This window comes from Schistocerca americana, chromosome 3 (genome assembly GCF_021461395.2).
Source record: "Schistocerca americana isolate TAMUIC-IGC-003095 chromosome 3, iqSchAmer2.1, whole genome shotgun sequence".
NCBI lineage: Eukaryota > Metazoa > Arthropoda > Insecta > Orthoptera > Acrididae > Schistocerca > Schistocerca americana.
This window is the reverse complement of record NC_060121.1, coordinates 301,367,004-301,385,388: the sequence shown is the minus strand read 5'-3', so window position 1 is coordinate 301,385,388 and position 18,385 is coordinate 301,367,004. Positions and strand designations below refer to the sequence as shown.

General features: G+C 46.9%; 8 non-coding genes across 8 annotated transcripts; 3 read left to right on the top strand and 5 right to left on the bottom strand.

The window, feature by feature from the left end:
- Positions 1-158: 158 nt before the first annotated feature.
- Trnac-gca lies at positions 159-230 on the bottom strand. The gene has a single exon. It is a non-coding gene; the product is annotated as a tRNA-Cys (tRNA).
- Positions 231-6,224: 5,994 nt separating this feature from the next.
- Trnac-gca lies at positions 6,225-6,296 on the bottom strand. The gene has a single exon. It is a non-coding gene; the product is annotated as a tRNA-Cys (tRNA).
- A 1,932-nt stretch (positions 6,297-8,228) lies between these two features.
- Trnaa-cgc lies at positions 8,229-8,300 on the top strand. The gene has a single exon. It is a non-coding gene; the product is annotated as a tRNA-Ala (tRNA).
- A 275-nt stretch (positions 8,301-8,575) lies between these two features.
- Trnac-gca lies at positions 8,576-8,647 on the bottom strand. Its single transcript has one exon. It is a non-coding gene; the product is annotated as a tRNA-Cys (tRNA).
- A 318-nt stretch (positions 8,648-8,965) lies between these two features.
- Trnaw-cca lies at positions 8,966-9,037 on the bottom strand. Its single transcript has one exon. It is a non-coding gene; the product is annotated as a tRNA-Trp (tRNA).
- Positions 9,038-9,155: 118 nt separating this feature from the next.
- Trnaa-cgc lies at positions 9,156-9,227 on the top strand. Its single transcript has one exon. It is a non-coding gene; the product is annotated as a tRNA-Ala (tRNA).
- A 6,143-nt stretch (positions 9,228-15,370) lies between these two features.
- Trnaw-cca lies at positions 15,371-15,442 on the bottom strand. Its single transcript has one exon. It is a non-coding gene; the product is annotated as a tRNA-Trp (tRNA).
- A 118-nt stretch (positions 15,443-15,560) lies between these two features.
- On the top strand, positions 15,561-15,632 carry Trnaa-cgc. The gene has a single exon. It is a non-coding gene; the product is annotated as a tRNA-Ala (tRNA).
- Positions 15,633-18,385: the final 2,753 nt, after the last annotated feature.

Sequence of the window (18,385 nt, the reverse complement as noted above, 5' to 3'; positions counted from 1 at the left end):
GCGGGAGGACGATGACCTGCAAGACCCTGGGCTGCGATCCCCCCCATTGAAATGTTGCTCCAAAGCCTTCGGTATGGCGTGCAGGGTGCATCTCAAACATGTATTTGCAACTCACCGCGACGATCGTCATTTGTTTTTTTCGAGATACTGAAAAATGAAGGGGGCACCCGGGATTGAACCGGGGACCTCTCGATCTGCAGTCGAATGCTCTACGACTGAGCTATACCCCCTTTCACGATCTTTCTGTTCCCATAACTTAAGGAAAAATGTTATACTCTGCCTGGCTAAAGACGTCTAATCAAGCAAAATATTGCGTAATCATTATCTCTCAGTTATATATTAGCGTTAAACGATATAAATATCAAAAATACTAGACACTTCGCGCCTGGAGAAAGTGCGAGTCGGCGCCTTCACCTTAATTTCAGAACGCGAAAATTGCACTAGTAGCTTTTTTCAAGCAAGTTCTGTTCGTCCGTTCTCCGTAATCGTTTGGTATCTGATTAAACTGACATACTCGCCTATGGCTTTCGTAAACGAAAATTTCATTGTGACCCCGACGCGATTTCAACACGCAACCTTTTGATCTGGAGTCAGACGCGCTACCGTTGCGCCACGGAGTCGACGCTGCTTAGGTCTCGTCATGAATAGGTTCCTCGAACACTTACTGTACCGTTCAAACCTAAGAAATAGTGACAGTAGGATCCACGAGACACTCGTCCCAGATGTACTTGCTCTGGCGGGGGTGTAACTCAGTGGTAGTCTGGCCTCGGCGGCCGTGCCGTGCGGATGTGCTGTGTTTACGTCGCCGCTGCTGTTGGCCGAGCGCTGTTTGTGGTGAGTTAAACGCTGTAGAGCGTTTCTCTTCTATCTGTCGACGATTCCCTCTTGAAAGTGGTAATGGCTGAATTAATACGAAAGGATACGTTGAAATTTGTCTTCGACAACCATTTCGCGAGACCTACCTCATTTGAAATAGAGAGATTTCTCGAGGAGACAGTAAAGTTAACGGGTGATGATATTATTGGCATTCATTCATCGATCTGCAGTAGTACGGTGTATTTGAAGCTCAGGAGTGCGACTAAATGTGACCAAGTTGTTGAATCCTGTGGAGGTACTTTCAAGTTTAAGCATTCTGATGGCAATGTGGGCGAGGTTAAAGTTTCTCATGCTGGTTTTGGTGTGAGGACCGTTCGCGTTTTCGAACTGCCATTTGAGATAACTGCTGAACAAATTAATTCCGTTTTGAAGCCTTATGGAACTATCATTAGTAATGTTGCCGAGCGGTGGTCCTCTGCACATAAATTTCAAGTTTTAAATGGTGTTCGACAGATCAAAATCGATATGGTCAAGCATATCCCGTCTTATGTCAGTGTCTGTGGCTACAGAGTTATCGTGATATACGAGGGGCAACCGCGAACATGCGCGGGTTGTGGTTCTGCAGGACACGTTCGTGCTCAGTGCCTGCAAAGGCGCGTAACACAAATACCGACCGGAGAGGCAGGAGTCCCACACGCCATGTCACAGCTACCGCTGACATACGTTGCGGCGGTGCGCACGATCTCGTCCACGAACAAAGCGACCGAGAGACCTGCTTCCGAGGGCGACTTAATTGACTGTCAAATGGCCATCACCGAACCGGAAGCCGGCCAGGAGGTCATCGTTCCTGCACAACCAGCACAGCAAGACCATTGCCCCTCAGCCGACGTTGCGCGTAACAGCTCTCTGGCAGGCTCCCTGAACATAACTGTCGCTGGTGAGAACCATTCAGCGGCTGGTCTCGACGGTATAGTAGCAGCAGATAGACAAATCGACAATCATACCAAGGACACTAAGAAGCGCAGGATTGCTCACCAGGGAGCGGCCGAAACTGCCCCTGTCATGAGAGACAAGATCAAACAGGTGAGACAAAAAATGACCGACGTACCACCAGCACCACAGGCCGGTAATCGCAAACCGTTGAAGAAGTCGCGGACAGGAGCATCATCCGACAGTGGCACTGACGACCTTGTGTTCTCCGCGTCTACACAGCCGACTCCAAAGAGTGACATAGTACCTGAGCCGCAACCTACAGACGCTTGCCCACGACTCAAGGAGAACCGAAACGACACTCGTTCCCCACACTGGGCTGATGATCACGACGATGAGGATCAAGATCAAGACATGACGGAAGACAATGCTGCACCGGACCTTAGACTTAGCGGAGGGGACTCTACCCAACAGCGACGCCCCTCCTCACGAGGAACGGGCACTGATGATGACGCAGATTTCTATTAACTGAACATGCGATCATTAGCAGAGACAAAATATATCTAGATCCGTAGGACGATAGGCAGTCAGTTCTTTTACACACTTACGTTCAAGCAAATTTGGCGGGCTTACAAGCTTACCGGATTGCAACATTAAATATTAATAAGATCCGGAGTGCACTGAATTTGCGGAATCTCCAGGACGTTGTCTATGCAGCCGACATCGATATCGTATTGTTACAAGAAGTGACAGATATTGACCTAGAGCACATACCGGGCTATAACGCTATTGTTAACCCCAGTAGCAATAACGAATTGGAACGGCTATATTATATAAAGAAGGTATACTAATCCGCAACGTTGAGAAACTACCCAACTGTAGAGGTATTGCTGGCACCGTCAATGACACCCGAATCATTAATATCTATGCACCTTCCGGATCTGGTAACAGACAGCGGCGAGCCGTCTTCTTCAAAGAAGAGATAGTTCCACTGTTCGGAACTGGTCATGATCACATAATATTTGCCGGGGATTTTAACTGTGTTATCCGTCCGAAAGACCAAACGCCGAACTTTACTAAATCACTGGAGCTTGAAACCATCATCACTCAGTTGGGACTTATTGACACGTGGGAACATCAGCATGGTGACGCGCCCGGTTTCACACACGTCACTAGCCATTCTGCGAGCCGTTTAGACCGGATCTATACAACAGCTGGTTTGAAGTCAAATGTCCTACACTCCGAAATCTGGCCCACCATATTTTCTGATCATGCCGCGTATATTTGTACCATCAATTTGGCGAAACAAGGCACCTACAAAGCCAGGGGACAGTGGAAACTTAATGTTGCTCATTTATTAGATCCAGCGTGCCGCGTAGGATTTAACAATACGTGGGACGACTGTGAAAAACGTTTCCCGCAGTACAACTCGCCGCTCATTTGGTGGATCAAGTGCGCCAAACCTGCTATAACGAAAACCTTGAAACGCTACTCTCGCGAGAAGGCTGCCTGGCAAAAGGCAACTGTGGAATTTTATTTTCAGTGCCTCCGTGACTTGCATAAGCCGGATGTGACGATAATAGACAATTATGCACAAATTAAACGAATACAAGCAAAAATATTGACTTTAAAACGACAACAACTTCAGGGTTGCCGCATTAGGACTCGTTTGCAAAACACCGTTCCGAACGAAGCGACCTCCATGTATCATGTGATACACGAAAATAAACGGAACAATAGGAAAATAATTACTAAACTGACAACTACTGATGGTCGATTATTGACCAAACAGTGCGAGATCAAGGACGAAATCTACAAGCATTATACAGAATTGTTGGCCACCACACCAACGGATGACGTGGCGCAAAGGGAAGTCATCGACGGGATAACAGGTAGACTCAGTTCGGATGAAGCCGGCACCCTCACTACCGCTATAACGGAGGACGAAGTGGTGGACGCCATACTGAGAGGTCCAAAGAACAAATCACCCGGACCTGATGGACTACCTGCCGAACTGTATCAAATTTTTCGACAAAAAATGGCAACGAAGCTGACGTGCATATGCAATGAACTCATGAATCCCAGTGCCCCCCTCCCAGAAGAGTTCTGTGAGGGGACGGCGGTCCTGGTCCCCAAAAAGCCAGGAGGCAAGGGAATTGGTAATCTTCGACCTATCACCTTATTGAACGGCGATTACAAAATCTTCGCCCGCGTCATCATGCAACGGCTGCACTCCGTAATTACCACGGTTACAGGATCCTACCAATCATGTGTTGGCAAGCATAGAAAGATATATCAGACCTTAAGTGATTACAGGGATGTCATTTCCATAGCGGCGACTTGCAGACTCCGATGCGCCATCGTATCACTCGATTTCGAACAAGCATTCGACAGAGTGAGCCATTCATACCTTTTCAGTGTAATGCGGAAAATGAATTTTCCTCCGAATTTTTTAGCCATGCTCAACTCCGTGCTCACGAATGGTACCTCTAAAATCCAGATCAATGGACAACTCAGTAGCCCAATCAAGGTTCGTAGCTCGGTACGACAAGGTTGCCCAATGTCGATGGTATTGTTTGCAATAGCAATCGAACCGCTCCTGTTCACTTTAAACAAGGTTCTGCAAGGATTACGCATACACGACCACAAAGTCACGTGTAAATCATACGCTGATGATGTCGGTTTCCTAGTCAGGAATAACCAAGAACTAGACACTGCGCTCCAAATTACGAAGAAGTATGAACTTGCTTCCGGCGCTAAAATAAATATGGCGAAGTCTGGAATTTTGCCGATCGGCCGCGGAGATGACATTGGAGCTCGAGAACACCTGAAACGCCTTGACACACTGAAAAGCCTCGGCATAGTATACACGCGCCATATCCGACGAACAGTTGCTATCAACTACAGGCGCATTTTGACGAACATGCGGGCGTGCCTCCACCAACACAGTCTACGGAATCTGGACGCTATGCAGAAGGTACAGCTCGCCAATACCTATATCACGTCCAAAGTGAACTACGTCGCCCAAATATTGCCATTACCACCAGCAATAGCGAAACGAATGCTGGCAGCGCTCGGCCATTATGTTAGTAGGGGACATATTTTCAAAATTAAATATGAAACGCTGACGTTACCAGCCAACAAAGGTGGTCTCAATCTTACCGATATCTACTGTAAAGCACAGGCACTGTATATTTGCAAGACATACCGACTGTGGAAAGAATCGCCGAGTAATCTAGTGGGTCATCTTCTGAATGAAATAATCCCGCCCAGTCTGGATCCGCCTATAGACGTGCACCACCTCCCGACGGAGCTTTCGCACCTCAAACATTTTCTCATTGAATACAGCTACATTCCGAAAACGCTTTTCCACAACGGTACGCTAACAGTCAAAGACGTGTACAAGACCATGATTGACGGAAAACCCAGAAACAGCATCGAGGGGAAACTTCAACAGTATGACTGGAATACGATTTGGAAGAATATACATGATCCCCGATTACCGACTAAGGTGAGAGCCGTATGGTACTTTGCTGTTAATAGAAAACTGCCGACGAATTCTAAGTTGCATGCCGTACATCTGGCAGAAACGCCAAACTGCACTACCTGCAACGTCCTCGATACCGAGGAACACAGGTTTACATGTGATACGATCAACGACGTATGGTGCTGCATTCGGCGCATGCTAGCAATTATACTCAGAACTTCCGATAATGCCATCACACCGACTAACCTCCTCAATCCTGAGGGCGTCCCCTACCCCAATACTAAAAGAAATGCTGCCAATTGGTTAATGGGACATTAAGTTTTCTATATTCTCACACACGTAGACCGGAGCGAAGAAGATTTTTTGACATTTCTGCGCATTCAGCATCATCAGCTTGAACAAATACGAGATTATAGATTGAAATATGCAAATTTTCTCAAGAGAATCTTGGTGTAGAAACCAATCTAGCTGAGTCGAGTTTCGACTCCACCTTTTCCTTTTACGTATTTTTATTTTTATTCATTCACGCGTTTCATACCGGAAAAAAAAATGGATAAGGCATCGGTCTCCTAAACCGGTAAAAAAAAATGGATAAGGCATCGGTCTCCTAAAAAAAAAAAAGTGGCACAGCAAAAAAAAAAAAAAAAAAAAAAAAAAGTGGTAGAGTGTCTGCTTCGCATGCAGAAAGTCCTGGGTTCAAATCCCAGCTCCTCCAATTTTTGTTTCTCCGTGCAGCAGTACATGAAAACTTTTGCCTATCACCATATTCTACAAAATTCAGTGTACAAGATTCTTCCCCCAAGCAAGTGGATTTCGTACAGTTCGACCTCATGGCGGGAGGACGATGACCTGCAAGACCCTGGGCTGCGATCCCCCCCATTGAAATGTTGCTCCAAAGCCTTCGGTATGGCGTGCAGGGTGCATCTCAAACATGTATTTGCAACTCACCGCGACAATCGTCATTTGTTTTTTTCGAGATACTGAAAAATGAAGTGGGCACCCGGGATTGAATCGGGGACCTCTCGATCTGCAGTCGAATGCTCTACGACTGAGCTATACCCCCTTTCACGAGCTTTCTGTTCCCATAACTTAAGGAAAAATGTTATACTCTGCCTGGCTAAAGACGTCTAATCAAGCAAAATATTGCGTAATCATTATCTCTCAGTTATACACTCCTGGAAATTGAAATAAGAACACCGTGAATTCATTGTCCCAGGAAGGGGAAACTTTATTGACACATTCCTGGGGTCAGATACATCACATGATCACACTGACAGAACCACAGGCACATAGACACAGGCAACAGAGCATGCACAATGTCGACACTAGTACAGTGTATATCCACCTTTCGCAGCAATGCAGGCTGCTATTCTCCCATGGAGACGATCGTAGAGATGCTGGATGTAGTCCTGTGGAACGGCTTGCCATGCCATTTCCACCTGGCGCCTCAGTTGGACCAGCGTTCGTGCTGGACGTGCAGACCGCGTGAGACGACGCTTCATTCAGTCCCAAACATGCTCAATGGGGGACAGATCCGGAGATCTTGCTGGCCAGGGTAGTTGACTTACACCTTCTAGAGCACGTTGGGTGGCACGGGATACATGCGGACGTGCATTCTCCTGTTGGAACAGCAAGTTCCCTTGCCGGTCTAGGAATGGTAGAACGATGGGTTCGATGACGGTTTGGATGTACCGTGCACTATTCAGTGTCCCCTCGACGATCACCAGTGGTGTACGGACAGTGTAGAAGATCGCTCCCCACACCATGATGCCGGGTGTTGGCCCTGTGTGCCTCGGTCGTATGCAGTCCTGATTGTGGCGCTCACCTGCACGGCGCCAAACATGCATGCGACCATCATTGGCACCAAGGCAGAAGCGACTCTCATCGCTGAAGACGACACGTCTCCATTCGTCCCTCCATTCACGCCTGTCGCGACACCACTGGAGGCGGGCTGCACGATGTTGGGGCGTGAGCGGAAGACGGCCTAACGGTTTGCGGGACCGTAGCCCAGCTTCATGGAGACGTTTGCGAATGGTTCTCGCCGATACCCCAGGAGCAACAGTGCCCCTAATTTGCTGGGAAGTGGCGGTGCGGTCCCCTACGGCACTGCGTAGGATCCTACGGTCTTGGCGTGCATCCGTGCGTCGCTGCGGTCCGGTCCCAGGTCGACGGGCACGTGCACCTTCCGCCGACCACTGGCGACAACAACGATGTACTGTGGAGACCTCACGCCCCACGTGTTGAGCAATTCGGCGGTACTTCCACCCGGCCTCCCGCATGCCCACTATACGCCCTCGCTCAAAGTCCGTCAACTGCACATACGGTTCACGTCCACGCTGTCGCGGCATGCTACCAGTGTTAAAGACTGCGATGGAGCTCCGTATGCCACGGCAAACTGGCTGACACTGACGGCGGCGGTGCACAAATGCTGCGCAGCTAGCGCCATTCGACGGCCAACACCGCGGTTCCTGGTGTGTCCGCTGTGCCGTGCGTGTGATCATTGCTTGTACAGCCCTCTCGCAGTGTCCGGGGCAAGTATGGTGGGTCTGACACACCGGTGTCAATGTGTTGTTTTTTCCATTTCCAGGAGTGTATATTAGCGTTAAACGATATAAATATCAAAAATACTAGACACTTCGCGCCTGGAGAAAGTGCGAGTCGGCGCCTTCACCTTAATTTCAGAACGCGAAAATTGCACTAGTAGCTTTTTTCAAGCAAGTTCTGTTCGTCCGTTCTCCGTAATCGTTTGGTATCTGATTAAACTGACATACTCGCCTATGGCTTTCGTAAACGAAAATTTCATTGTGACCCCGACGTGATTTGAACACGCAAGCTTCTGACCTGGAGTCAGACGCGCTACCGTTGCGCCATGGGGTCGACGCTGCTTAGGTCTCGTCATGAATAGGTTCCTCGAACACTTACTGTACCGTTCAAACCTAAGAAATAATGACAGTAGGATCCACGAGACACTCGTCCCAGATGTACTTGCTCTGGCGGGGGTGTAACTCAGTGGTAGAGTGTCTGCTTCGCATGCAGAAAGTCCTGGGTTCAAATCTCAGCTCCTCCAATTTTTGTTTCTCCGTGCAGCAGTACAAGAAAACTTTTGCCTATCACCATATTCTACAAAATTCAGTGTACAAGATTCTTCCCCCAAGCAAGTGGATTTCGTACAGTTCGACCTCATGGCGGGAGGACGATGACCTGCAAGACCCTGGGCTGCGATCCCCCCCATTGAAATGTTGCTCCAAAGCCTTCGGTATGGCGTGCAGGGTGCATCTCAAACATGTATTTGCAACTCACCGCGACAATCGTCATTTTTTTTTTCGAGATACTGAAAAATGAAGGGGGCACCCGGGATTGAACCGGTGACCTCTCGATCTGCAGTCGAATGTTCTACGACTGAGCTATACCCCCTTTCACGATCTTTCTGTTCCCATAACTTAAGGAAAAGTAGTATACTCTGCCTGGCTAAAGACGTCTAATCGTGCAAAATATTGCGTAATCATTATCTCTCAGTTATATATTAGCGTTAAACGATATAAATATCAAAAATACTAGACACTTCGCGCCTGGAGAAAGTGCGAGTCGGCGCCTTCACCTTAATTTCAGAACGCGAAAATTGCACTAGTAGTTTTTTCCAAGCAAGTTCTGTTCGTCCGTTCTCCGTAATCGTTTGGTATCTGATTAAACTGACATACTCGCCTATGGCTTTCGTAAACGAAAATTTCATTGTGACCCCGACGTGATTTGAACACGCAACCTTCTGATCTGGAGTCAGACGCGCTACCGTTGCGCCACGGAGTCGACGCTGCTTAGGTCTCGTCATGAATAGGTTCCTCGAACACTTACTGTACCGTTCAAACCTAAGAAATAATGACAGTAGGATCCACGAGACACTCGTCCCAGATGTACTTGCTCTGGTGGGGGTGTAACTCAGTGGTAGAGTGTCTGCTTCGCATGCAGAAACTCCTGGGTTCAAATCCCAGCTCCTCCAATTTTTGTTTCTCCATGCAGCAGTACATGAAAACTTTGGCCTATCACCATATTCTACAAAATTCAGTGTACAAGATTCTTCCCCCAAGCAAGTGGATTTCGTACAGTTCGACCTCATGGCGGGAGGACGATGACCTGCAAGACCCTGGGCTGCGATCCCCCCCATTGAAATGTTGCTCCAAAGCCTTCGGTATGGCGAGCAGGGTGCATCTCAAACATGTATTTGCAACTCACCGCGACAATCGTCATTTGTTTTTTCGAGATACTGAAAAATGAAGGGGGCACTCGGGATTGAACCGGGGACCTCTCGATCTGCAGTCGAATGCTCTACGACTTTTTTTTTTCTTTTTTTTTTTTAGGAGACCGATGCCTTATCCATTTTTATTTTTTTTTACCGTGTATCCTAGCCACTTTTTTTGTTTTTTGTTTTTGTGTTAAACCATTTTAATGACCCAGTGCAGCTCGGTGGAGGCGCGTTGGGCAGGGGTCGAATCCCGAGGCCTGGCCATGACGTCTCCTCCTCCCTGCACTGAAGCACAGTGGCACCAATACGTAGTAATTGTCCTTGGTTCGGAGTCTCATGGTACTGATATGTGGACACGGGGCTTATTTAGGCGTTGTCTATCTAAACACGTAAAAGCTTGGCAGGAAGGCAAAATAACTAAGAGCTAGCGTGAATGTCTCCCCTATCATGAAGTGAGATCAGTATCCCCCTATACCGGTGCCATTAATGCAACTGGCGCAGGAGCGAGCAATAGAAGTGGAAACTTAACCAATCCCCTGCTTTTCGAAAACAATACTGAGCATATTCGCAAAGTCCCTCTTAAGATGTGGGAAAGATTGTTGCGTCCAGTACTCATGAAGCATGTAACCAGTAAACGAAATAAAATCGGAAATACCATCACCATCAACCACTGCAAAAATGTAACGGACAAGAAGCCACATAATGGTGTTGTTCTTTGTCCGGGGATAAAAAACCGTGTCCGGCCAGCAGAGAATATCAGTTGTAAAAGCTGATTCCGAGCTTCTGGTGAGTAACGCCAATTGTCGGCGCAGCCAGTACCACATGCGAAGACGGTCAGCGCAGGTAAATCGGTGTTGGAGTGTATCAATACAACCACACGTGTGACAAAGCGGAGAGACACATAAACCTATACGATGAAGTCGTTCGTTCGTAGGAATCAGCTGATTAACTACCTTATACCATAGGGAGGCAACAGTTGCGGAATGAACGGGTAAGCTGATTTTCGTCCATATGTTACGCCAATGAAAACGGGGATATTGTAAAACAATCGAGATGGAAGAAGAAGACCTGTGCCATTTGTCAAGCAGTGTTCGCGTAGTAAAAACAGGACTACGTTGTAAGTGGAGATCCAGATAACTAATCTCAATGTAGAAGTCCCGAACATGCCGTAGCTTCGCATTTAGAGGCCCTACGTTAATAGGCGGTGACAAGCTCGCAGGACGAACGACATGGAATAATCGCGAAGTAACAGTCGGGGACTCAGAAAATAAAAGATGGAGGGTGCGCTTAACATAAAGGGCCGCAGCCTTGACACGGACATCGGTGAACGACAAGCCGCCCTCAAGTCGCGGCTTCGTAAGAACATCACAACGTACTTTAAAAATGTGCCCCCGCCAAATATACCTGTTAATAAGCTGGACCATTTTTGCACCCTGCATTCTGGGAAGCGGAAACAACTGAGCAGCATAATATACTTTACATAAAACATAAGTGTCTAATACATGCTTTTTTGCAGTATCGGTATCGAACGCCATGAGTGTTCGAATAAAACACCTTGAAGCTTGGAAATGGCCACTTGCCAATTTTTCGCAGCCATACGAAGAGGACACCGTTCAACATAGATACCTAAATGTGTATGATGTTCAACAGCCGTAACCCACGGAACAACCACACGTTCAAAGCCCCGCAAATTCAGGAGTTTGCTTTTACGGGGGTTGATACGAGAACCTGAGGCCGCAGAAAATTTATCTAGTTCCATTTTCAACGGCGGCACTTCTGCGGTGGAACGAAGCAAAACAACCAAATCATCAGCATAAGCTGTTGCTGTCTGGGTAACCCCAGAGATCGTAAGACCACGAAGTGTCGAGTTGAGACGAGAGAGGAGTGGTTGAAGGGAGAGGGCATAAAGGGTCATGGATAAAGGGCTACCTTGCGGGACGCCACGTTTAATATCAATGACCTTCGTCAGCTGGCCATTAATGTCAATCTTAGCAGAAATGCCAGTCGTCATATTCTTAAGAACCAGCAGCGCCTTTTCATTAAAACCGAGTCGGCGCAGCAGAAGCTCTAAAAACGAATGGGACACACGATCAAAAGCCTTACTAAAATCAACAAATAAAAGCGCACAGGAAATATTGGTGACAGCGACAATCGACACAATATCACGATACCCCGCCAGAGGCGTCAAGATGGAGCGCCCCGGAAAGCAGCTTTGACAAGGAGTTATCACAGGTGTAAGCAAGAGGGATAGACGTGCATTAACAGCCCTAGCAGCCGTCTTATAATCAAAATTTAAAAGGGTTAAAGGACGAAAGTCACTAGCTGTCTTCAAACCAGCAGATTTCGGTATCAGGACAACCGTACCTCTCTTGAAATCGGCTGGAATTGTGCCACCATTCAAAATTTCATTTACTATATCCGTAAAAACAGGCCCTATAATAGTCCAAAAGCGAACAAAAAACTCCTTAGGAAGGCCATCCGGACCAGGAGATTTGTGAGATGGTGAACAAGCAATGAAAGCTGAAATTTCGTTTGCAGTAAAAGGAGCTAAAAATTCCATATTATGGTCCTCTGTTAAAATTGATGGGATAGCAGTTAAAATCTCGTCAACATCAAGCGGAGCAGAATCAGCCACAGCATATAAGGTCTCATAGTAGCAGGTAAGTTCATGGGTTATTTGATTCTGTAAGGTAAGCCGGCGACCATCAGCTGCCATAAGGCCGTCAATCAATACACGTCGACGGTTCTTGTGGTGACGAAACAGATGGTACATGGAAGTCATTTCATGTGCTAAGGTGGACGGCGGTTTAGATTTAATCTTCAATCCTTCCATCTGAAGCCGTTTAATACTAAGGAGCTTGGTTTTAATTTTCCGAACCTCAGAAAGGTGGGCACATGTCATTCGAGAAGTATCATAAAGTTCGCGAAGCACCGAATAATAATACTCAAAAGTCAGTTTCAGATCTCGCGCTCTATTGTAGCTGTAGGACATTAAAGTGCGACGTAGTTTTGGCTTCGCACAGTGGATCCACCAGTGAAGCTTAGACGGATAGTATCGCAGAGAACGTAAACACATGTCCCACGCCGTCTGTATTAGAGGTTCGATGTCAGGGTCATCGAGCAAGGAGACATTTAATTTCCACAGTGGCCGATAAAGTTTAAGAGGCTGACGCTCCAAAGTAATTATAACCGCAAGGGCACAATGATCCGTAAAACTGGCTGGAATAACATCAACATTTAAAACAGAAACACTAAGGGGATCAGAAATATACAATCGGTCCAGTCGACTACTTCACGTGGCAGTAAAAAATGTAAATTTAACTAAAGTGGGGTGTTTAACCTCCCACGCATCGCGTAGTCGTAGTTGACGTACAAGAGAATGTAGCTCGAAACAATAATTAAAATGAGGGGATTGGTCCTTAGCTTGTAATACACAATTAAAATCACCCCCCAATATCAAAGTCGCAGGATTTTTGCGTAAAAGATAAATCAGATCCTCTGTATAAAAACGAGACCTTTCTTGCCGTTTGCTGGAACCAGAGGGGGCGTAAATATTAACCAAGGTTGTGTCAAATAACCGACAACCAATACCCCTTCCCGAGTCTAAGAGCTCAATTTCGGTAACGGGGATACCGTCACGAATTAGTAAGGCAGTACCTGTGGAAAACTCAGGCGCAAAATTTATAATAGTGCGAAAGCCAGGAACAAACAGGTGTGCAACGGAGACTTCCTGCAGGAAAACAACATCAGCTGCAGAGTCATAAATGAACTGCTGCAGAGACGCTAACTTCAGAGCAGATTGAATGCTATTTATATTTAAGGTAATAAACGTGTACGCCTGCAACATCAACCAAAAAAGGGAAAATGAACCCTAATTACACCACATTAGAAGCAACTACATCCAGATCATCAACATCAGACATGGCAGAGGGTGATTGCCTGGAATCAACGGAATCAGAGTCATCCTTTGCATGCTTGTGTTTTTTCCGCACCGCGTGAAGATTGGGGGGCACTTTCATCCGACGGCGTATCTGATGCACACCAGATTCAAGAGCAGGTGGAGTGGGGGGTTCGAGATCAGGCACGTCAACCAAGGCATCCGAAGGATTAGCAGGGCGAGAGGAATCAGAAGAAGGAGCCAGCAAGGGGAAAACTGCATCAGGACCATCGGCACCGGCATCAGAAGGTGTAGGTATTGGAAGTGTAGGAGGTGGAGAGATGGGTTTGGAATCCGCTGAAGCGGAGCGCGTAGTTCTAGAAGCGATTTTCCGACAAACAGCTGTCTGCACCGAAGTGTCGTCAACATGTTGTGATGCCTGTGTCGGGGGGGATGTCAACACCACCTCGACCGAATGTTGGGGCTCTTGCGCCGACGGCGTGGCAGCACGTTTGACGTCATCAGGCAAAGCAGGAGAGACAGCGTGAACAGAATCCGAAACAAGCATGGGAGATTCCGGAATTCTCTCGTCAGATTCGCAAACCGGCTGCGAAACAGCAGCTTCGTCATCAGTGCTACCAGTATCACTAGCACGACGGCGTTTGTTATTGGACACAGACGGGATCGGTGTAGAAGCAGCCGATACATCTGGGCGAGTGGGTAACGGGGGAAAACCAGCATCAGAGGAAGGTGTCACCCGTTGTGAAGAATCTACTGCAGGAGGCTGACAGGAAACAGTGGAGGAAGCTGCTGGCATAAGATCGGCAACCGTTAATTTGCGGCGTTGTGCTAGCCCACTTTTAAGCACAAACACCCACTTAGGGCAATTAGCACGAACATGACCATTTTCATTACATAGAAAACACGTACCAACTTGCCCCTCATAAGTAAGATGAACATGATAACCACATACAACCAGATGGGACGGTATATTCGACTTAATATGCATTTCAACCGATCTGATACCATTATAACATTGCAGCTTATGTTGTGCAGCCCAACGTTCATTTCGAATGGACCGAACGGTACCATAACCAAGCAAAGCTTCCTTGAGATAACTGTTTTCAACTTCAGGGGGTAAATTATAAACCCGAACTGTGGTATACGTAATTTCCGCACTTGAAACAGTAACACTGCTAACAGAACCATCTCTATGACGGAACGACACTTGCTCACTATGTTTAAGTAAAATCTTATCTAGCAAAACCGGGTTCAACAATTTCACAAAAAAGCAGTAAAGTTCTGTGTCAAAATACGCCGTATGTACCTGGTCCGATGTAATGCCAACGGTATCCACAATCCATTCGTGAATTTCCAACGAAGTTGGTTGAACATTCCTGGTGGCCTTGTTAAACTGAAAACTGAGAGTACACTTCCGCGGAAACAACCGGGAAGCCATAACAATTAATTAATGCGGCAAAAGCCGCTATACAACACAAGACACAACACAAACACTAAGGCGACGAAACAACGAATAAAAGAAGACAAAGAAACGTCACACACAGAAAGTAAATAGTCACAACCCGAGGGAAACGGCGGATCGAATACACGGCACGTCCGATCGCTGTCGCGTCTCAAGGGGAACTTATTGAACCGGGGACCTCTCGATCTGCAGTCGAATGCTCTACGACTGAGCTATACCCCCTTTCACGATCTTTCTGTTCCCATAACTTAAGGAAAAGTATTATACTCTGCCTGGCTAAAGACGTCTAATCGAGCAAAATATTGCGTAATCATTATCTCTCAGTTATATATTAGCGTTAAACGATATAAATATCAAAAATACTAGACACTTCGCGCCTGGAGAACGTGCGAGTCGGCGCCTTCACCTTAATGTCAGAACGCGAAAATTGCACTAGTAGCTTTTTTCAAGCAAGTTCTGTTCGTCCGTTCTCCGTAATCGTTTGGTATCTGATTAAACTGACATACTCGCCTATGGCTTCCGTAAACGAAAATTTCATCATGACCCCGACGTGATTTGAACACGCAACCTTCTGATCTGGAGTCAGACGCGCTACCGTTGCGCCACGCAGTCGACGCTGCTTAGGTCTTGTCATGAATAGGTTCCTCCAACACTTACTGTACCGTTCAAACCTAAGAAATAATGACAGTAGGATCCACGAGACACTCGTCCCAGATGTACTTGCTCTGGCGGGGGTGTAACTCAGTGGTAGAGTGTCTGCTTCGCATGCAGAAAGTCCTGGGTTCAAATCCCAGCTCCTCCAATTTTTGTTTCTCCGTGCAGCAGTACAAGAAAACTTTTGCCTATCACCATATTCTACAAAATTCAGTGTACAAGATTCTTCCGCCAAGCAAGTGGGTTTCGTACAGTTCGACCTCATGGCGGGAGGACGATGACCTGCAAGACTCTGGGCTGCGATCCCCCCCATTGAAATGTTGCTCCAAAGCCTTCGGTATGGCGTGCAGGGTGCATCTCAAACATGCATTTGCAACTCACCGCGACAATCGTCATTTGTTTTTTCGAGATACTGAAAAATGAAGGGGGCACCCGGGATTGAACCGGGGACCTCTCGATCTGCAGTCGAATGCTCTACGACTTTTTTTTTTTTTTTTTTTTTTTTACGACCGTGACAGGATGCGAACCTGCAATCTTCGGATCCGAAGTCCGACGCCTTATCCATTTTTTTTTTTTTTTTCCACGGTCCTCGGGGTTATTTCTTTCCTTTTTTTTATCATACCCGTTTTTCATTTCCTTAACTACTTTTTTTTTTTTAATTGCATTTTCATGTTTGTTAAATAGAAAACTGGCGGCAAACGTCGGCAGTGGAGCCTTTCCCTCGGGCGCCTGGTGAAGTAGGTCGGGGTCAGAGACGCGCCTCAAAAGCAGTGGGGCCTCTTCGCGGCACTGCCATTGCTTCGCGCTCCAAACCCCTCCTGTGTCACCATGAAAGACAACCAGTGGTCACTAGCCTATTCCCACTCTTTCGATAGCAATATGGAGCATATTACCAAGTGTTTTCTTATGAGCCGGGTACTTGAGCACCTTGTCAAATTCGGTTTCCATGTACATTAAAATTTCAAGTCGATTGTCGCCTCCAACGTTGTTAAAAATGTAACTGGTGAACTTCCCCATGAGCCACATCACTGCATTGTTTTTCGTCTGAGGGAAGTAGCGTTCAGCGGGGCGGTACAAATGCTGAGGAGTGAAAGTGTGCGCAGAAGTCCTGGTGATTAGGGCAAGTTTCTCTCTGGTCCACTGCCAGTTGTAAATATGGCCGCCACACGTATATCGATGACACACAGTGTCGACAAGGTGACATTTGCCACAGAGGTTGGTGTCACTTAACCCTATTCCAAACAGACGTTCATTAGTACAGATGAGATTATTGATAACTTTGTACCACGCTGTCCGTGCATCACTCGAAAGAACCGTACTACTAATATTTTTCCAGACGACGTCCCATGCGAAACCAGGGAACTTGGATTCTATAACATTGTTGCTGTGCAGCTGTTTCCGTTCTGCGAAAATCGCCTTCGCCGTGACTGTCGGCGACCGTAAAAGTTCTTTGCTGATGTAGCTGCGTTCAAGATAAAAGTCCCTTACATGTTTAAGTTTAAAACTGATGTGCTGAAGATTGACGGGTGGATCGATACTTTGTGGCCGGACTATATTGTACAACTTTGCCGTGAGGCATTCCGGGGAGTGGGACATGATAGTTAATGTTCTGTTGACATACAATGCCATTGCTTTACATTTAATGTCCGTCAAACCCAGGCCCCCTTTACAAGGATCCAGAATTGCTGTTTTGACAGAGGCACGAAATAATTCCCCACGCCACAAAAAATTTGCTAAGCGGGACATAATGGCCTTCGCTATCATGGCGGGAAGAGGGAAAATTTGTGCAGTGTAGTAAGCCTTAGACAAGATATAAGTATTTAGTAAACGAACCCTTTGTAATTGGTCCAGGCAGCGGGAATGATTGGCAATCAGTGCCCCCTGGATAGTCCGTGAAACCTCGCGCCAATTTATCGAGATCATTCGGAAAATGGATGTCGTCAGGACCATTCCAATAGCTTTATGTTGATGGACATTAGTCGCCCACGCAATGCGCAACTGGGCAAGCCCCTTGAGGTTTAAAAATTTACTTTTTTGAACGTTCTGCCTCGCACCGGAAGCCGAACAATAGGTCGCGAGCGTCAACTCAAGTTGTGACACATCCGCCTGATTTCTGATGATGACGCCAACATCATCTGCGTATGCGCCCACCACAGTTTTCATTCCTGAAACTGTAATTCCGGTGAGTCGACATCGTAGCTGTCGTAAAAAGGGTTCTAGAGAAAGAACAAAAAAGCAGCATTGACAAGGGACTGCCTTGGTGGACGCCACGTTGTATTCCGATGCGCTTCGTCAACTGGCAATTAACAGAGAGTTGTGCTGTGATTCCCATCGCCACGTTCTTGATGACGGCTATGGAGGTGTCGAGAAACCCCATCCGGCGCAACGTCTCTATCAGATACGGATGATCGACCCTATCAAACGCTTTGTGGAAATCGACAAAAAGCAGTCCACATTTAATATTGCATGCGTGAGTCAGGGCAACGACGTCCCGGTATAAAGCAGCAGTTTGTAAGATGGTCTTCTTAAAGGCGCAGGTCTGTTGGGGGCAAATGATTTTAGCGGTGAGCGGCATAATGCGGTGATGGAGTACTCGAGCTAGAAGTTTACAATCGGAGCTCAAAAGTGAGATCGGTAGGAGGTTGGTTAAACGCTTGCAACCCTTATTCATCGGGAGAAGTACAGTCTTGCATTGTTTGAATTCTGCAGGCAAAGGTGTTCCCCGTAACACTTCATTGATTATTGAGGTGAACTTGTCTCCTGTTAAATGCCAAAACCTTTTATAGAATTAAACGGGTAGGCCGTCAGGTCCTGGTGATTTGTTAACGGCAGAATTGCAGATGACGGCGTAAACATCATCATTTTCGACAGTCGAAGAAAGAGCGTCATTGTCATCTCCCG